At 43.0% G+C, this 17,379-nt stretch overlaps 1 protein-coding gene across 2 annotated transcripts in view; it reads right to left on the reverse strand.

Annotated features, from left to right (window-relative positions):
• The window catches only part of LOC141057281 (serine palmitoyltransferase 3-like), a 165,436-nt gene that overhangs the window by 139,715 nt on the left and 8,342 nt on the right, over nt 1-17,379 (reverse strand). The gene's annotated exons all lie outside the window — the stretch shown is intronic.

Here is a 17,379-nt window from a genome sequence, read left to right on the forward strand (position 1 = left end):
CTCACATGATAGAGAATTTGATCACAGTTAAATGGCACTCGGCTCACTCTCACAGTAGAGTTTGTGCCGGGGGTCATTTGCGCATATCATCCGATGATTCTCTCATACAAGTGTACGTGAACCCTATTCCTGAGCTTCAGAAGAGTCCCAAGTAGGCAGCGATGGAAGACAAAGGGGCTCTTACCTCGGGGTTTCAAGTCTATATCCCCACAAAAATGCAATTCAGACAAAATGCCTACTTCCATTCGCAGTAGGAAGGTAGATGGTGACACCTTGGACACAGTTCGATCTCTGACGGTGTCTGTATTTTTAGTGCACAAAAGTGTGGTCAACCACCAAACAGTGGATGGCTAAAAAGACGGGACACTGCGGCAACAGAGGACAGAATGAGTTCAAAGTTACTCCATATGCCTCATTATAGTGAATGGTTCCATGAGTAGTTTCATCTGCATCTCATTTTTTGGGAATCTAGATAGAAACCCCATTGTAAGTATTATGTGTAAAGCACAGAATACCATAAATGTGAGCATAGCTTTGAAAGAAATCAAAAGCGTTGTGTACCTCAAAAATGATACCAGCAAAAATTACATTTCATCTAAAAAAAAAAAACCCTCCCCCAGAACCATCAATTGTCAATGTAAAAATAATGTACTTCCATATCACAGGTAGATCAACGACTCTGGAAATACAGTATGGATCCCCCTAAAAATAAAATCCTGAGAAATCTTTACTCCCAAATCCAAATGTCCCCTTCCTTCTGAGCCCCATATTGTGCCTAAACTGCAGTTAGCATACACATGTTTTGTATTGCTTTAGTGGGAAGAACCCACTTTAAAATTAATGTTGTTCGTGTCTCCATAAACACATTGTATTGGGCTCTAAGCTGACATATTTGCAGTTTTCACTCTGTAACATCCACTGTATATTATTTTCTGTGGAACACAATTTTGCTGGAATAGTTTGTGGACCCCATTTACAGAGACCCTAGGGTGCTAGAAAAGCAGAAAAGGGGAAGTAATTAAAGGGTTTACTTTCCAAAATTACTTCCCCTTTTCTGCTTTTCTAGCACCCTAGGGTCTCAGTAAATGGGGTCCACAAACTATTCCAGCAAAATTGTGTTCCAAAAGTCAAATGCCGCTTTTGTCTTCTGAGCCCTACCCTGTGGCTAACAGTAGTTCGGGGGTATCGTTGTGTATGTGACAAATTGCGTAACAAATTGTGGAGCTCATGTTCTCTTATTATACACCTTAAAAACAAAAAATTTGCAGCTAATAGGCCCCTGTAGGATTAAAATATTTTTAAGGTTTTCGATAGATTTCAGATATTTTCATAAAGAAGGGAGGGCGCCTCTTCTTTCACCCATTATTTCCCCCAGCTCTCCACAATGCATTCACGGGTGCGCCAATGCAATGTCATGGCACCTGGAGGCCTATTGTTGGCCACTATGTTTGCCATGTTTGTACACCTATGAACAGAAGATCAATAGTTGTACAGTAGATTGCAATGCTATGGGATTGCATTGGTACAAAAGCAACAAAGCAAACATGTTTAAGTCTCTTACTTGGACTTATAATAAAATTATTTAAAAGACAAAACTTTAAATCACCCCTCTTTTCCCAAACTGTAAATAGAGAAATGTAATTTTTTTCACAAAATTACCACATTTGTTATTGTCGCATCCATAATTGTCTTATCTAATAAATTATCAAAATAGTTATCCAAAATGGTAAACACTAGGGATGAGCGAGTAGTGAAATACTCGGACTTGCTGTACTCATTACGAGTAGCTCCTAATACTCGGGTACTCGTAACGAGTCCAATGCAAGTCTATGGGAAATGCGAGTCATGGGCTGTGTGTGTGTGCGGGGCTATTCTGGACTGTGCTGGGCTGTGCAGGTACTGTGCAGGGACTGTGCTGCCTTTGCGGGGACTGTGCTGGACTGTGCAGGTACTGTGCGGGGACTGTGCTGGGCTGTGCGGGACTGTGCCGGGCTGTGCAGATACTGTGCGGGGACTGTGCTGGGCTGTGCAGGTACTGTGCGGGGACTGTGCTGGGCTGTGCGGGACTGTGCGGGACTGTGCCGGGCTGTGCGGGACTGTGCAGATACTGTGCGGGGACTGTGCTGGGCTGTGCAGGTACTGTGCGGGGACTGTGCTGGGCTGTGCGGGGACTGTGCTGGGCTGTGCGGGGACTGTGCGGGGACTGTGCGGGGCTGTGCAAGGACTGTGCTGGGCTGTGCAGGAACTGTGCTGGCCTTTGTGGGGACTGTGCTGGGCTGTGCAGGTACTGTGCGGGGCTGTGCCGGGCTGTGCGGGGACTGTGCTGGGCTGTGCCGAATATTGCGCGGCGAGTAGTGAAATACTCGCCAGGATTCAAGTACCACGAGTACTGCATTACTCGCCGAGTACCGAATCCTATCGAGTATACTCGCTCATCCCTAGTAAACACCTAAGCACATAAAAGCCGGCAGAATTGCTGTTTTTGGCCAAAAATTTAATTTAAAAAATCCCATAGAGATACTAAAGAAAACAACAGCTTGTCACACAAAAAGCAGGCATTCACACATGAAAAATAAAAAACATGGCGACTTAAGCCAAGTTTTTGTAAATGTTATTTTTTAATCAGTAAAAAAAAAATTAAGCAAACTATATGGGTTGTGGACATACAAAATTTACTGTCTCGTAGAGTGGGGTTCCCCAACTCCAGTCCTCAAGGCCCACCAACAGATCATGTTTTCAGGATTTCCTTTGTATTGCTCAGGTGAAGCAATTATCACCTGAGCAATACTTAGGAAATCCTGAAAACATGATCTGATGTGGGCCTTGAGGACTGGAGTTGGGGAACCCTGTCGTAGAGCAAAGTTGCATGGAAATTTATTGGGTGTGTAGTTTTCTTTTAATTCCACCCTGTTTATGAGTACATTATAAGCTAATATGAATGGTGTTTTTCAAAACTATGATATGTCCCACTATAAACAAGCCCTTATACAGTTATGCTGATGGAGAAAGAAAGAAAGAAAGAAAGAAAGAGAAAGAAAGAAAGAAACTCCAAGGGGTAAAAATGGTGTTCCATTGAATTATATTCTGTTTACATAATAGTTATCTATTAAGATAAAGATTACAACAGACATATATCACATAAAAGATCCTTTTACACCTCTCTTAATTGCACTTCCTAGCAAGAACTTCCTTAAAACATATTTCATCATCAGTGCCAAAATTGTACATTGACCAGACCGCTTAAGAAAGGTGCAGGTTACAGCTAAATGTGCTGTTAATGTAAGCCGCTGTTAGCTGCAATTGTTTGACCTTCTTGGAACAGATCAATAAAACATCAGATTTATTGGACTTCATATTCAATCATTAATCCATGATAACCTGTGAAATTGTACAATATAATGTTTCATTCTCAATGGACTTTAATCTGTCTCGGTCAGCAGAGTAGCATTCATTGACTAATATTTTACTAAGGTGCACAATATGCATTAAAGCATATTAACTTATATCTCTGCTACACATGAGATTATATGATTATTTCTGTAAATTCTGGTTTGTAGCTAGGATTTCCTTCAACTAGAAAGATTTTCCTCACCCTGTATATAAATTCCTCTTGGCAGTTCTTCTAGCATCCAGCACCTAGAAGGCATTCTTTGCTTGCCTCTCCCAGCTATGCCACTGCAACTCTCCGCATGGCGGGCATAGATCCCCAAAGCATTGGCGAAACGATAACCCCAGCAGCCATAGTGACTGCTTTACATCCTACCGTCTCCGTGTGCCTTGGCAGTAGGCTGGTAGTCCCATCTTAGACAAAGGCAAAATATTAAAAAGGGTGGTACTTTTGTCTGTCACTTGCTGCATGTTACTGGCACTTGCTGCCCACATGTCGTGATGAGCATAGAGTGGAAGGAAGGAGGAGAGCGCTGGTACCAACAGCTGTTCTTTTATTCCAATGTTTAAAGGAGTTTTCTGGGACATGTATGAATTTCTGCAGTCACTTTATTTGACTACCATTTTCCGACTCCTAATAACGTGCAATATACACACAGTTAGGATTATGCTCTGTTTTAACAGCGGTAGTTAATAGTACTTAAACCACAGTGCCGTTAATTATCGGTGCTGTGGAGAAAGTGTATAGCGCCCCCAGAGTCAGATTTTCTCCGGGGTCTCGGCTGCCGGGGGTAGATGAGACCCCCAGAGAACATGATTCAGGTTGGTTTTTACTGACCCCGCTTTTGCGATCACCGTTATTAACCGTATAACTGCGACTGCAAAAAAAGGTGCGATTTTCCTTTCATTTTCTCTCCTCTGATGGTGATCGTACATCAGAGGAGAGAGAAATAAGGTCCCCGATCCCCCCAGTACCTCCTGGTTGTCCTTGTGGTCCTTGGGCCCTCCTGCCTCCTCCGGTGGGCGCCGCCATCTTGGTCCGGGAAGAAAATGGTGTGTGCATGCGCAGTGCGCCCGCCGAATCTGTCGGCCTGCAGATTCCATTCATTCATTCATTCAATGTACATTTTAATCACTGTGATAAACCATATCACAGTGATCAAAATAAAAAAAATAGTAAATAACCCCACCCTTTATCATCCCCTTAGGGAAATTTATTTTCATTTTTCCATTAGGGTTAAGGTTAGAATTAGGGTTAGAATTAGAGTTAGGGTTGGAATTAGGGTTAGGGTTGGAATTAGGGTTAAGATTAGGGTTAGGGCTGAGATTAGGTTTATGATTAGGGTTTGGCATTAGGGTTAGGTTTGGGATTCGCGTTAGGTGATGGCATTAGGGTTAGGGGTGTGTTGGGGTTAGGGTTGGAGCGAGAATTGAGGGGTTTCCACTATTTGCCAACTTTGGGGGTCTAATTTCTACTGTTACCATTGGGAAAATAAAAAAATTGGGGGCTAAAAAAAATCACTTTTGTGGGAAAAAGATATTTTTTTATTTTCACGGCTCTGCGTTATAAACTTCTGTGAAGCACTTGGGGTTTCAAAGTGCTCACCACACATCTAGATAAGCTCCTTGGGGGCTCTAGTTTCCAAAATGGGTTCACTTGTGGGGGGTTTCTACTGTTTAGGCACATCAGGGGCTCTGCAAATGCAACATGACGCCCGCAGAACATTCCATCAAAGTCTGCATTCCAAAATGGCTCCCTTTCCCTTCCGAGCTCTCCCATGCGCCCAAACAGTGGTTCCCCCCACATATGGGGTATCGTTGTACTCAGAACAAATTGCACAACAACTTTTGTAGTCCAATTTCTCCTGTTAGCCTTGTAAAAGTAATAAATAGACGGCTAAAAAATGATTTTGGAGGAAAAAAAATGATTTTTTTATTTTCACTGCTCTGCGTTATAAATTTCTGTGAAGCACTTGGGGGTTCAAAGTACTCACCACACATCTAGATAAGTTCCTTAAGGGGTCTAGTTTCCAAAATGAGATCCCTTGTTTTGGGTTTCCACTGTTTAGGCACATCAGGGGCTCTCCAAACGCAACATGGCGTCCGATCTCAATTCCAGACAATTCTGCGTTGAAAAAAATCAAACGGCGCTCCATCCCTTGCGAGATCTGCCATGCGCCCAAAAAGTGGTTTACCCCCACATATGGGGTATTGGCGTATTCAGGAGAAATTGAGTAACACATTTTGTTGTTCAGTTTCTCTTTTAACACTTGTGAAAATAAAAAAATTGGTTCTGAAGTAAATTTTTTGCAAAAAGTTAAATGATAATTTTTTCCTTCCACATTGCTTCAGTTCCTGTGAAGCACATAAAGGGTTAATTAACTTTTTGAATGTGGTTTTGAGCACCTTGAGGGGTCCAGTTTTTAGAGTGGTGTCACTTTTGGGTATTTTCTGTCATGTACACCCCTCAAAATGACTTTAAATATGATGTGGTCCCTAAAAAAATTTTTTTTTGTAAATTTTGTTGTAAAAATGAGAAATCGCTGTTCAGCTTTTAACCCTTATAACTTCTTAACAAAAAAAAATTTGTTTCCACAATTGTGCTGATGTAAAGTAGACATGTGGAAAATGTTATTTATTAAGAAATTTGTGTGACATATCTCTCTAATTTAAGGGCATAAAAATTTAAAGTTTGAAAATTGCACAATTTTCACCATATTTTTTTTCATAACTAAACACAAGTCATATAGAAGAAATTTTACCACTTACATGAAGTAAAATATGTCACGAAAAAACATTCTCAGAATCAGCGGGGTCCACTAAAGTGTTCCAGAGTTATAACCTGATAAAGTGACAGTGGTCAGAATTGTAAAAATTGGCCTGGTCATTAAGCTGCAAAATGGCTCTGTCACTAAGAGCCATTTCACAGAGGCCTTTGTCCTGTACCTTGAGCCTCCTTTGACACAGAGTCCTAGGCCACTTGGTAGATTCACCCTGTTTACCTTGCATTATGCCCTTTCTCCCTTAGTATTATGCCTGCAAATTTCTATTAAATAGGGCAAAAATCCAGAATAGTGTATTTTGACTGTTGGCAGGACCATTTATTGTGAAAATGGGGGACTTGGGTGGAAAATTGGCTGAGTTTTCATGATACCCTTCTAGATTTAAAAAGCCGAGTGACAAAGTTATCTCTTTGCTGGTAACCTGTCATTGGGATCAGTGGACCCTCAGCAGTCAGAAACCACAATTCAAACTTTTATGGCTTACTACAATGACACCAATGGTGTCACAGAGGCAGCCTAGGGGTCGCTATCAGGGGGCATGGGACCTAGCGCAGGGAGTGGAAGAACAAGGCACGAAGTGCGCACAGGACCTGAGACTAAGCAGTGCGCACAGGACCTGGGACTCAGCAGTCATGTGATAGCAGGGGGCGGAGTCACCGCGTATGACGACAAGGAGAGCAGTTGAGAGCGCGGAGTACAGGGTATAGCACATAAACGTAGTCAGTGGAGAGCCGAGGGTCAAAAGCTAAACGAGAGTGAGGTACCTAGAGATAAGACATAGAGTAAACCGGGACTAGCCAAGGGGTCAGAGAACCAAGAAGGACAGGGCAGTACAGAGCAGAACACAGAGGCAAAAGTCAGGAGACAAACCCATACACAGCAAAGCACAAACGCACAGAGGCACAACAGTTACAGATGGGTATCCTGGGTCAGCAACCACTAACCAAGTACACGGAAGAATCAACTACACCAAACCCAGGAACTACCAACATTAAATAGCCGCCCCAGAACCAGAGAGAGGTTCTGATATTGATACCTCTGATATTGAGCATAATTTTGCTGTTTTTTTCTATTCTCACCAAGACAATCAAACAATCACAATCAATGTAGACTTAGCTACACTCTCGCAATCACAGAAACTGAGTACTTGAAATTACTCAATAACTCTCCTTCAAGTTTGCAAGTTCTCATCCACTTCATCTTCCCATTTCACATATTGGCCTTAAAGAAGTTGTCCACTTCTTGGACAACTTCTTCTAATACCCCACACTTGGCCCCGATAAAATAGCAAAGCTTATACTTATCTCCTGTGCTGGCACCTTTCGCAGTTGTCAACACTCGCTCTCCCCGGAGCTCCTGTGCTGTTTTTGTGACATGTGACCTCAGCACCTAATCAGCGCTGACGTCACTGTCCCTGCCTCCTGTCAAATTGAACATGAAGAGGAAGTGAGAGAACAGCCGCGGGCTCCGAATGTGGAGACAGTGACATCGGTGCTGATTGGGTGCTGGGGATATGTGTCATAACAACAGCATGGGAGCCCAAAGATGGCTAGTGCTGACACCGCTGGAATGGCACCAACATGGGAGGTGAGTATAGCTATTTTTATTTTATAGGGGAAAAAAATTTAGATCTATGAGGGGTTGTCCTAGTAGTGGACAACCCCTTTTTGTTGAAATTGGCGTTGGAGACTGTTAGGAGCATCCATCATAGTTTTCATTAAATAAGGTAAAATAGCACAGCAGACATCATGATAGAAATCTGGTGGGGTTCTGTGGGTGTCTATTAAATGATGGATTCAGCACTTAAAGGAGATATTCAAGACTTTTATAAAAAATGTGCCTAAGCAATCAGGACCAACAGCAATGTAGTTGTGAGCAGAGGCAACTACCTGACTTTTGTTCCTGATGTCGGTCACTGACTGCTCCTGCCAGAGATTCAATTGCTCCCTTTCAACAGAGCAGTGATTTCTCCTCCTGTTGACAGGGTGGGACTACTGGCATCATGCTGACAGCCAGCAGGGATATGGCTGTCAATCAGCATGACATCAATAGTCCTGCCCTGTCAACAGGAAAAGAAACCACTGCTCTGTTGATGTGACAGCAGCGGAAGTCTGTGACAGCTCAGTGCTGGTGGAGAATGGTGTTGGGCACAACAGGCAGGAAGGTAGTCCCAGATATCCCCTTAAAGTTATTTTAATTTTTATCGCTCTAAAGTTTAAATAAAACAGAAATGCAGGCCCAGATGTGAAAGCAACCTTGTGTGTAGTCCGTAACAGCTGCACAAGATATTAGTTGCAACATTTGTCATAGGGTTATATGTAGTTGCAGTTTCACAGTAGGTCAGTCACATACCTTTGCTGTAATACAGTTGTACAGTACGATATAAAAGTTTGGACGCAACTGATAATGCAATGGGTTTCCTTGTCCTTATTGAAATGTGTTCATTGTACAATCATACCGTAGGCAGCAAATACATAAAGAAGCATGTGGGTCGCCCTCCCAGGGCTGTGGGGTACTCGGTAGCGGGCTGGTATCAGCGGGATGTGTCACAGCAGCGGGGACCCGGTCCGTGGCCCTGGGCCACCAAGTAATGGGGGAATGTAATGATTTGAATGAATAGTTCGTGACACCACCTGTGGTGTTCGTCAAGTGAGATGTTAGGCCGACGCTGCATGCAGATCCTCTGAGGCTGGTGGTGTGTTGCAGCCAAGATGGTGAAGCTCCCCACAGGTGGAGCTGTAGCCCCAGGGCAGTGTAGATGTGGGGGAAGAGGAGAGGCACAAGCGGTGTAGAAGCTGGTACCCAGATGTAGCGGGGCTGGATGTGTTGGCGCAAGAATGAATGGAGGACACCAGGGCTTGCAGTTCCAAAGCTTTACTCACAGTCTGTAGTACACACAGGTGCCTGCCTCCGTACTGTGTCCTCCGGGTCAGAGACTCAATCAACCTCCAGGTCAGATGGAATGCTCCCTTCCAACGCTCCGCCAACATGTGCCTTTCTGAACGTCTCCTCTATAGCGCCTTTAAGTGTGAAGTACTCCCAGTACTGAGTTACACTGGAGTGCCTCCTGACAGATGTTCCCACGAACTCTACTTGTACGACAGACAGCTGTAGCCTGCTTCGGGGACTCCCTACTCCTGAGTCCCGGCTCACTATCCAAGTTGCTGTTGTGCCCCCAAGTCTTAGATGGGAGTAGTGCATTTACAGCCCACTACTCCACTGGTGTCTGCTGCAGAACCATTAGTGTCCATACAACCTTGGGGACCGGGCCCCGGCCTTGCGCTTAGAACTTCTAGGCAGGGTTCTTCCTCTAACCCACGTCCTCTATGTTCCCTTTTACTCCTTCGTTCCGTTCTAATCTCTCTCTCTTATGGAAGATCAGGTTTCAGTTCAATGTCTTTCTCCTTCTTTCCTTTCCCGTGACCCAGGTCACTCAGGTCTGCTGCAGCACCTCCTTCCTCCATCCCTCTCTCAGGGATCTTCTTTCCCCACTCCTCTCTGAGTAGCTTCCTCTCCTGACCTCGAACTGACTGAAATTCTAAACCTTCCCACTCTTTTATATATTCTCAACTCCACCCACCTCCCAGCATGTTTCGTGTTCCAAGCAGGGAGCCACCAAAGGTGCTCTGCTACTCTCTAAGCAAGGAGCCACAATGTGGCTTTGCTGAACTACTGTGTTGTGTGGGGTGCGAGTGTTGGAGTGTGGTCAGGAGCCTCCAACTTACCTGGATGGTGGGGCACCACACCTCAGGAGGAGGTGCAGTACCTCTGTGGCGACTGAGCCTCAGGGGCGCCACACATGCATGGAAACAACTAGTATAGAAACGTGAAACAACCCAGACTATGTGTTAAACTTTTACTTTCTCAAAGTTCCCCTTTTTATTTTGATGACAGCTTTATGTACCTTTGGCATTCTCTCAAGTACCTTCATCAGGTAATCACCTGGAATGGCTTTCAATAAGCAGAGATGCTTGATCAAGAGTTCATTTGTAGAGTCACCGGCCTTCAGAAAGTGAAGGCGACCCTCAGCGGGTATTTTGCAGAGTCAGTGTTTGTACGTATTTCCATACAGTGCCGAGTCCTATTCCATAACTGTTTTCAGCTAAAATCTGTCAAAAACCACTCAACTAAGTAAAGAGAAACGACAATCCGTCATTACTTTAGACATTAAGGTCAGTTAATCCAGATAACTGCTAGAGCTTTGAAGGCATCCTGGGCCCTGGGTGGGAGAGAGAAGCAGAAGCTGTATGGAGAGTTGCTGAGGAAAACCATGATAGAGCTGGGACAGATTGTGTTTTTTGGGTGTCTGTAAGGTCTATCATATCGTGTGTCTGAGTGTGTGTGAGGCATAATACTGTGTGTGTGAGTGCTGTAAGGACCATAATAGTGTGTGTTTGTGTGGGTTTCAGTATGGCGAGTTGGCTGTGGTGGCCCTCAGGTTCGGACTGGCCACAGGGTAAGAGGGGAATACCTGGGTGGGCCCCTGTGCAGATCTGGGTCCCCAATCCCACTATATGGATAATACTTGGCATAATTCTCTTGACTTACTCTGTAGAGAAAAAAGCAGCATCTCATCATTCATTAACCAAACTACCCAGTTTATTATTATATAGATATACCGTAGTTAAATTTGTGAATGAGGGTAGTGTAATATTTGTATACAGGTGAAAAGTGGGCCCCAAAGTCAATGTTACTGGTGGACCCTTTGCACCCCATTCCGACACTGGTGACCCTCATACTGTGTTGGAGTACTGTAGGGACCATTACACTGTGTGACTGCATCATAATGTGTGAGGACTGAGGACCATCAAACTGTTTATGATGAAAGGGGCTGTGCACTGGGTGAAAACATTATTGAACTTCAGCAAGGTCACTATTACATTGTAAGGCTAGTTTCACACTTGCTTTTTTTTGCAGCGCGTTTTTCCCGCAAAAAAACGCATTGAAAAAACGCATACAAACGCATACAGATGCTGCGTTTTTTTTCAAGCATTTTTATGAGCATGCATGAAAAAAACGCAGCGTTTTTATGTGTTTGTATGCGTTTTTAGTGCGTTTTTACCACGTTTGCGTTTTTTTCCAACATTAGGTGGCCCCTCACACTAACCCAAACCATGACTTTACTAACCCTAACCCTAACCCTGACCCTGACCCTGACCCTTAACCAAACCATACCCTGACCCTAACCCTGACCCTGACCCTAACCCTGACCCTAACCCTGACCCTAACCCTTAACCAAACCATACCCTGATCCTAACCCTGACCCTTAACCAAACCATACCCTGACCCTGACCCTAACCCTAACCCTGACCCTAACCCTAACCCTAACCCTTAACCAAACCATACCCTGATCCTAACCCTGACCCTAACCCTAACCCAAACCATACCCTGACCCTAACCCTAACCCTGACCCTGACCCTAACCCTAACCCTTAACCAAACCATACCCTGATCCTAACCCTAACCCTGATCCTAACCCTAACCCTGACCCTAACCCTAACTAACCCTAACTCTAACCCAAACCCCTAAATTCCATTGTCTAAACTAATGGTAAAAAAAAAAAACGCATGTGCAAAAAAACGCATACATAAGCATGCCAATGCGCACATATGCTCACCATAGACTTATAATGGGTGTCTTGCTGTAAAAAAACGCATTGCGCGCTCATGCGTTTTTTTGAGGCAAGTCGGACCCCCCAAAAAATGCAACAGGTTGCATTTTGTGCGCCCGACCGCATACCGCAAAAAAACGCATGCGCGGAAAAACGCGTACAAACGCATGTGTATGCGCACATAAGCGCATCCCATGCAAAGTATAGGAAAAAAACCCGCATGCGCTATTTAGCGCTAAAATACCGCGGAAAAAAACGCAAGTGTGAAACCAGCCTAAGTGGCTTAATACGTCCCCCTTTGGCTTTCAATGATTGGAGGTGTGACCCTTTTTGATTTCGTTTTTGTGCTCTGATCCCTACTACAACGCCGCCTTTTTTTGTTGTTGGTGTTGTGGGGACAAAGGTTGAGGAATCGGAGGAATAGAAATGTTGCTATTGAACATTATATTTTTTATGTATATGCTTGGTTAGTAATCTAATAAGTAGCTAAAAAAAAGAGCTCCATTGTTGATGTTTTTAAAGGAGTATTGGCACACCTGACATACACAAATTCATGAGTGTTTTTTTCCCCTCTCATACATGTACCTTATTTTTCATGGTGTTTGGATCTCTTTTTGTTCTTTGTGTCAGTTTTTACAGTCCACATGTTACCCATTACTCTCCTACAAAAAAAAAAGAATCAGGCTTCTCTTATTAACCCCTGAATGACATGTAAATATGTTACCTTTTCCGGCACACGACAGCTGATCTGATCAGCTGTCACGTGCCCCTAACAGCTATGGGTGGAATTGCGATACGCCGGCCACTGTTATCTAGTTAAATGCCGCTTGTCAATCTCTGACAGCATGTAACTTGCACAAACCGGATGCCCGTCTTACCTCTGCCCATTGGCACCCCTGTTCAGCGGGGCTGAAGCCCTGCTATGTGTAGCCAAGCGATTAGTGATGAGCGAGTATACTCGTTGCTCATTTTTTCCCGAGCATGCTCGGGTGTCCTCCGAGTATTTTGGCGTGCTCGGAGATTTAGTTTGTGTTGACGGAGCTGCTTGATTTGCGGCTGCTAGACAGCCTGAATACATGTGGGGACTCCCTAACAAACAGGCAATCCTCACATGTATTCAGGCTGTCCAGCAGCCACAAATCATACAGCTGAGACGACGAAAACTAAATCTCCGAGCACGACAAAATACTCGAAGGACACCCGAGCAGAGTTTACTCGCTCAACACTACAAGCGATCAGATGATCGCAGCTTCTAGTCTCCCATGAAGACTATTGAAGCAAGTAAAAGGTTAAAAAAAAAAGTTTCTTAAAAAAAATATAAAAGCTCAAACCACCCCCCTTTGCCTCATTCAAAATAAAACATTAAAAAATACACATATTTGGTATCGCTGCATTCACAATTGCTAGATCTATCAAAATATAAAAAGAAAGAGAAAAACAAAATCAAAACTACAGAATTAAATATTGGGGTCGCAGCAACATTGCAATAAAATGCAATAACGGGCGTTCAAACTTTGGATTTATCCCAAAATGGTATCAATAAAAATGTCAGCTCAGCATGCAAAAAATAAGCTCTCACCCAGCCCCAGATCCAGAAAAATGGAGACGCTACGGGTCTTGGAAAATGGCGCCATTTTTTTTCTTTACAAACTTTGAATTTTTTTTCCACCACTTAAATAAAAAAATAATTTATAAATGTTTGGTGTCTACGAACTCATAATGACCTGGGGAATCATAATGGCAGGTCAGTTTTAGTATTTAGTGAGCAAAGTAAAAAAAAAACAATTATGGAATTGCACTTTTTTTTTTCAATTTCACCGCAGATAGAATTTTATCCCCCATTTTCTAGTACACGATATGGTAAAAACAATGGTGTCGTTCAAAAGTAAAACTCGTTCCGCGAAAAACAAGCCCTCACATGGCCATACTGAAGGAGCAATAAAAGAGTTATGGCTCTGGGAAGAAGGGGAGCAAAAAACGAAAATGCAAAAACGAAAATACCCCAGGTTCTTAAGGGGTGAATGTGAGAAATGGATAGCACTCGAATGACACATGGGAAGCATCCAAGCGATATTCATTATTTTTCACAATCCTATTTACTTGAATGGACGACCTTGATCCACAAATGAGATAAAAAAACGAACATCACTCTGATGGTCCACAAAAAATAGAACAATAATTTCAATATACCAATTTAATGAATTTGTGTTGTCCATAAATAAATTAAAAAAATGGACAGGACATGTATAACAAAAACTGACATGTAAGTGAGCATTTGTTCTGGGATGGGATGTTGGGGCAGAGCGAATCCAAGCTGCGTTAATTAATGAGCAATTAATTGCCATTTTGTACAAAATACAAGTTGCTACATTTGCACAAGATATTTATTGCTCGCTATTGCTATTTCCTTTAACTATGATCTATTAGCTTTAGTTTATTCAATTTTTTTTTCTACCATAGCTTGGGTTATTGGATTCATTAGTGCATTAATTAAAGTTCTGTTATGTTGCTTGGCCTGATTCACAAGAAGACAACTGAGCAACTAGTGACCTCTTGTGGCTAGCAGGCGTGTAACATGGAGGTCATTGTACGGTCCAATTCTGCTCAATTAAAGGAGGTGAAAAACCAAATATCTGCTCATTATCTTAAAACAAGGTTATTTTGACAGAAAGAAAATGGAAAAGGAAAGAAAAACTAATCTCTTTGAAAGATTCTATTGCTTAAATTATTTGGCTAATTAAGCACAAGACTAAATTTACCTTTTTAAATGTTAATGATTAAGCCCATGGGTAAATATATTCGCAGGCCCCAATTCCTCATAGTTGTTTCTTAACTTTTCTGTAGTAATTTGCTACTTTTTAGTGGCTTTAGTATTTGTTCCTTATTCTCTGCACGTTTTGCTCCTCTTTTAAGTTGTCTTTCTTTAAGTCTTTGGCCCCGATACATCCATTATGTCTTTGTGTCTGTTTTCTGTCTTATTTTGTCTAATTTTTGCCTCTTCGTTTTGTTTGCCCCCAATTCAATATTCTACTTGCGTCTTTTTCTAAGTCTATTGTATATGCACTTGCCTGTTTTTTTTTTTTTTTTTTCCAATTTGTGGCGGAATCTAACATTTCCAGGTGTTTTGCACGCCAAAATATTGCTGCAATTTTTGGAGAATTTTGGAGCTAACAGTTGGCACCAGTTGGCGCCAAAGGTTTCAAAAAGGGTTAAAACAGGGCGAAAGTCAATTTTTGACTCTCCTCTGATTCATTTATTTAGGGTGCAATTTTGATTAACTTGGTGCCAAAAAGGCAACTAATACCACAAGACAAAAAAAGGAAAGTGACGTAAAAGCCCCCACATATGATTCATTGGGATTTCATTTTTATTTTTCCTAGACAAGATGTTTTAGACAGATTTATGAAATGTGACTTTTATAACATTTCGCTGTTTTTTTGGCACATCTCAGTCCAGTACCTGTCTGGTGTAAAGTTTCAGACAGAGTTTTCAATTTGACGCATTTTTACTATTTTTTAAAGGATTTGTGAGTTTTGGTGCTAAAAAGGTCCCAAAAACTAGGTAAAGACAAAAATAAAAGACATTTTGAATTTTTCTCTAAATTCATGAGTCTCTAGCACCATTTTGAAGAATTAGGCGCAAAAAGTGTCAGCGAATACTACAAGAGAAAAAAGTTACTCCAATAAATTGTAAATGATGACTGGGCCCATAACTTTTAATAATGCAACAGGGATAGTAACGGCCATATACCAAAATTCCCATGAAAAGTCTCTATATAGTTCCAGCTCTGAGCTACCCATAATAGAATGAAGAGGCACAAAACTAGTTAAGCACTATTGTTCCTTCATTGTGTCATTGCCTCTGACTGTAGACTTGTGCCAGTATTTTCTGGTGCCGGTAGTGGAAGGTCATGAGACTGCATGTATACGACATACATACTTCCGGCCACATTCTCACTAGACGTGTGCAGTCTAGCTCCATTCACTTGTGTGAGTGGTGCACGTCTAGTCAAAGTGTGGCTGGGAGTATGGATATCACGTACATGCGGTCACAAGACTGCCCACTCCTTGTACCGACACTAGAGACTCGCGACAGCACGAATTGTGAGGATTCACAAGTCTACAGTTGCATAGAGTGACTGCCCACTTTCGTGTCAAACATGGACAACCCTTTTAAAGAGGTTGTCCACTACTGGACAACCCAAGGTAGATTAATTCGGGACCCTAATTAAAATATAAACAGTGTATTCTCACCTACTGCAGCGTTGCCATTCCAACAATGTCGACTTCACTGTTTCCGGAGAGTGAAGGGACTTATTGTGCTATGTGCAGGCTGCAGTAAATGAGCGGTTATTTGTCACTGACCGCTCATCAATATTCAATCAGGGTGGATGTTCCCTCTGATGAAATAATAAAGGCTGCAGCTGACGCATGACCACTCATTGGCTGCAGCCAGCATATGACACAATAAGTGACATCACCCTCACATGACACAATAAGTGACATCACCCTCCAGGAACAATGACACCAACATTGCTGAAAAGCAGCCTCCACAGAAGGTGAGTGTGCTTTTTTATTTTTACTAGTATCCTAAATATGTACATTTACAAAAGAAATTAACAAATGAAAAGTTAAAGCAAACAACTTCCTTAAAGGGGACCCGTCATGTTAAAAAACGCTATTAATCTGCAGATATGGGCTTAAAGGGAACCTGTCACCTCTTTTTTCAGCTATAAGCTGCAGCCACTGCCTTTCGGGGCTTATCTACAGCACTCTATAATGCTGTAGATAAGCCCCCGATTTAACCTGAAAGATAAGAAAAACAAGTTTTATAAAACTTACCCGGGGGTGGTCTGGTTCGATGAGCGTCACAGGTCCGGGTCTGGCACCTCCCATCTTCATGCAATGTCATCATCTTCCTTGATTCAAGTTGTAGCTCTTGCGCAGGCGTACTTGTAGGAACGTGAGTTGACCCGGGTGTGACCCCTTTTTTCGCCGTGAACAGACTGAGACGGAGACAGAAATGCATCCAACAGGTCTTCTTTATTGGCCGTCCTCTTGACGACCGCAGCAACATACAGCAGCAGCTAGACACTCTCTGCACACAGGCCCAAGTACCTTCACTTCCTTCTTACTTCTGTATGACGGCCCTCGCGACTCTTTGACTGCACCTGCCCTAGGCCTATCTACTACAGCGCTTCGCCGGCCCGAGTCCGTCTGTCTTGTGGTACACACAGGCTCTCTCAGTCTGCAGCTTCTCTTGTCTCTCTGTCTGCGGCTTCTCCTGTCAGGGTCACCCCCCTGACTGTCTCAGATGTCAGTCCCTTCTGGAACTTCAGCCTCACATCTACTCTTCTCCTCAGCTCCTCTCCCTGGACTGAACACTTCTAGAACTCTCTTCCTGCCTTTTATCCCCCTCCTTGAGGATTCCTCCCAGAGTTCCTATAACCCCGCCACCCATGACTTGTGCGGTTCCTTAGCCATAAGCTGATGTTAAGTCCTCTGCTCACCACTCTCTCTACTCCCATCTTGTGCCCAAACTTCAGTATTGCACCCATCTCCATTACTTCAGCTGTCTCCCATCTATAAATACAACAGTC

This window comes from Dendrobates tinctorius, unplaced genomic scaffold, assembly GCF_039654945.1.
Source record: "Dendrobates tinctorius isolate UK_male_01 unplaced genomic scaffold, ASM3965494v1 ptg000203l, whole genome shotgun sequence".
Lineage (NCBI taxonomy): Eukaryota > Metazoa > Chordata > Amphibia > Anura > Dendrobatidae > Dendrobates > Dendrobates tinctorius.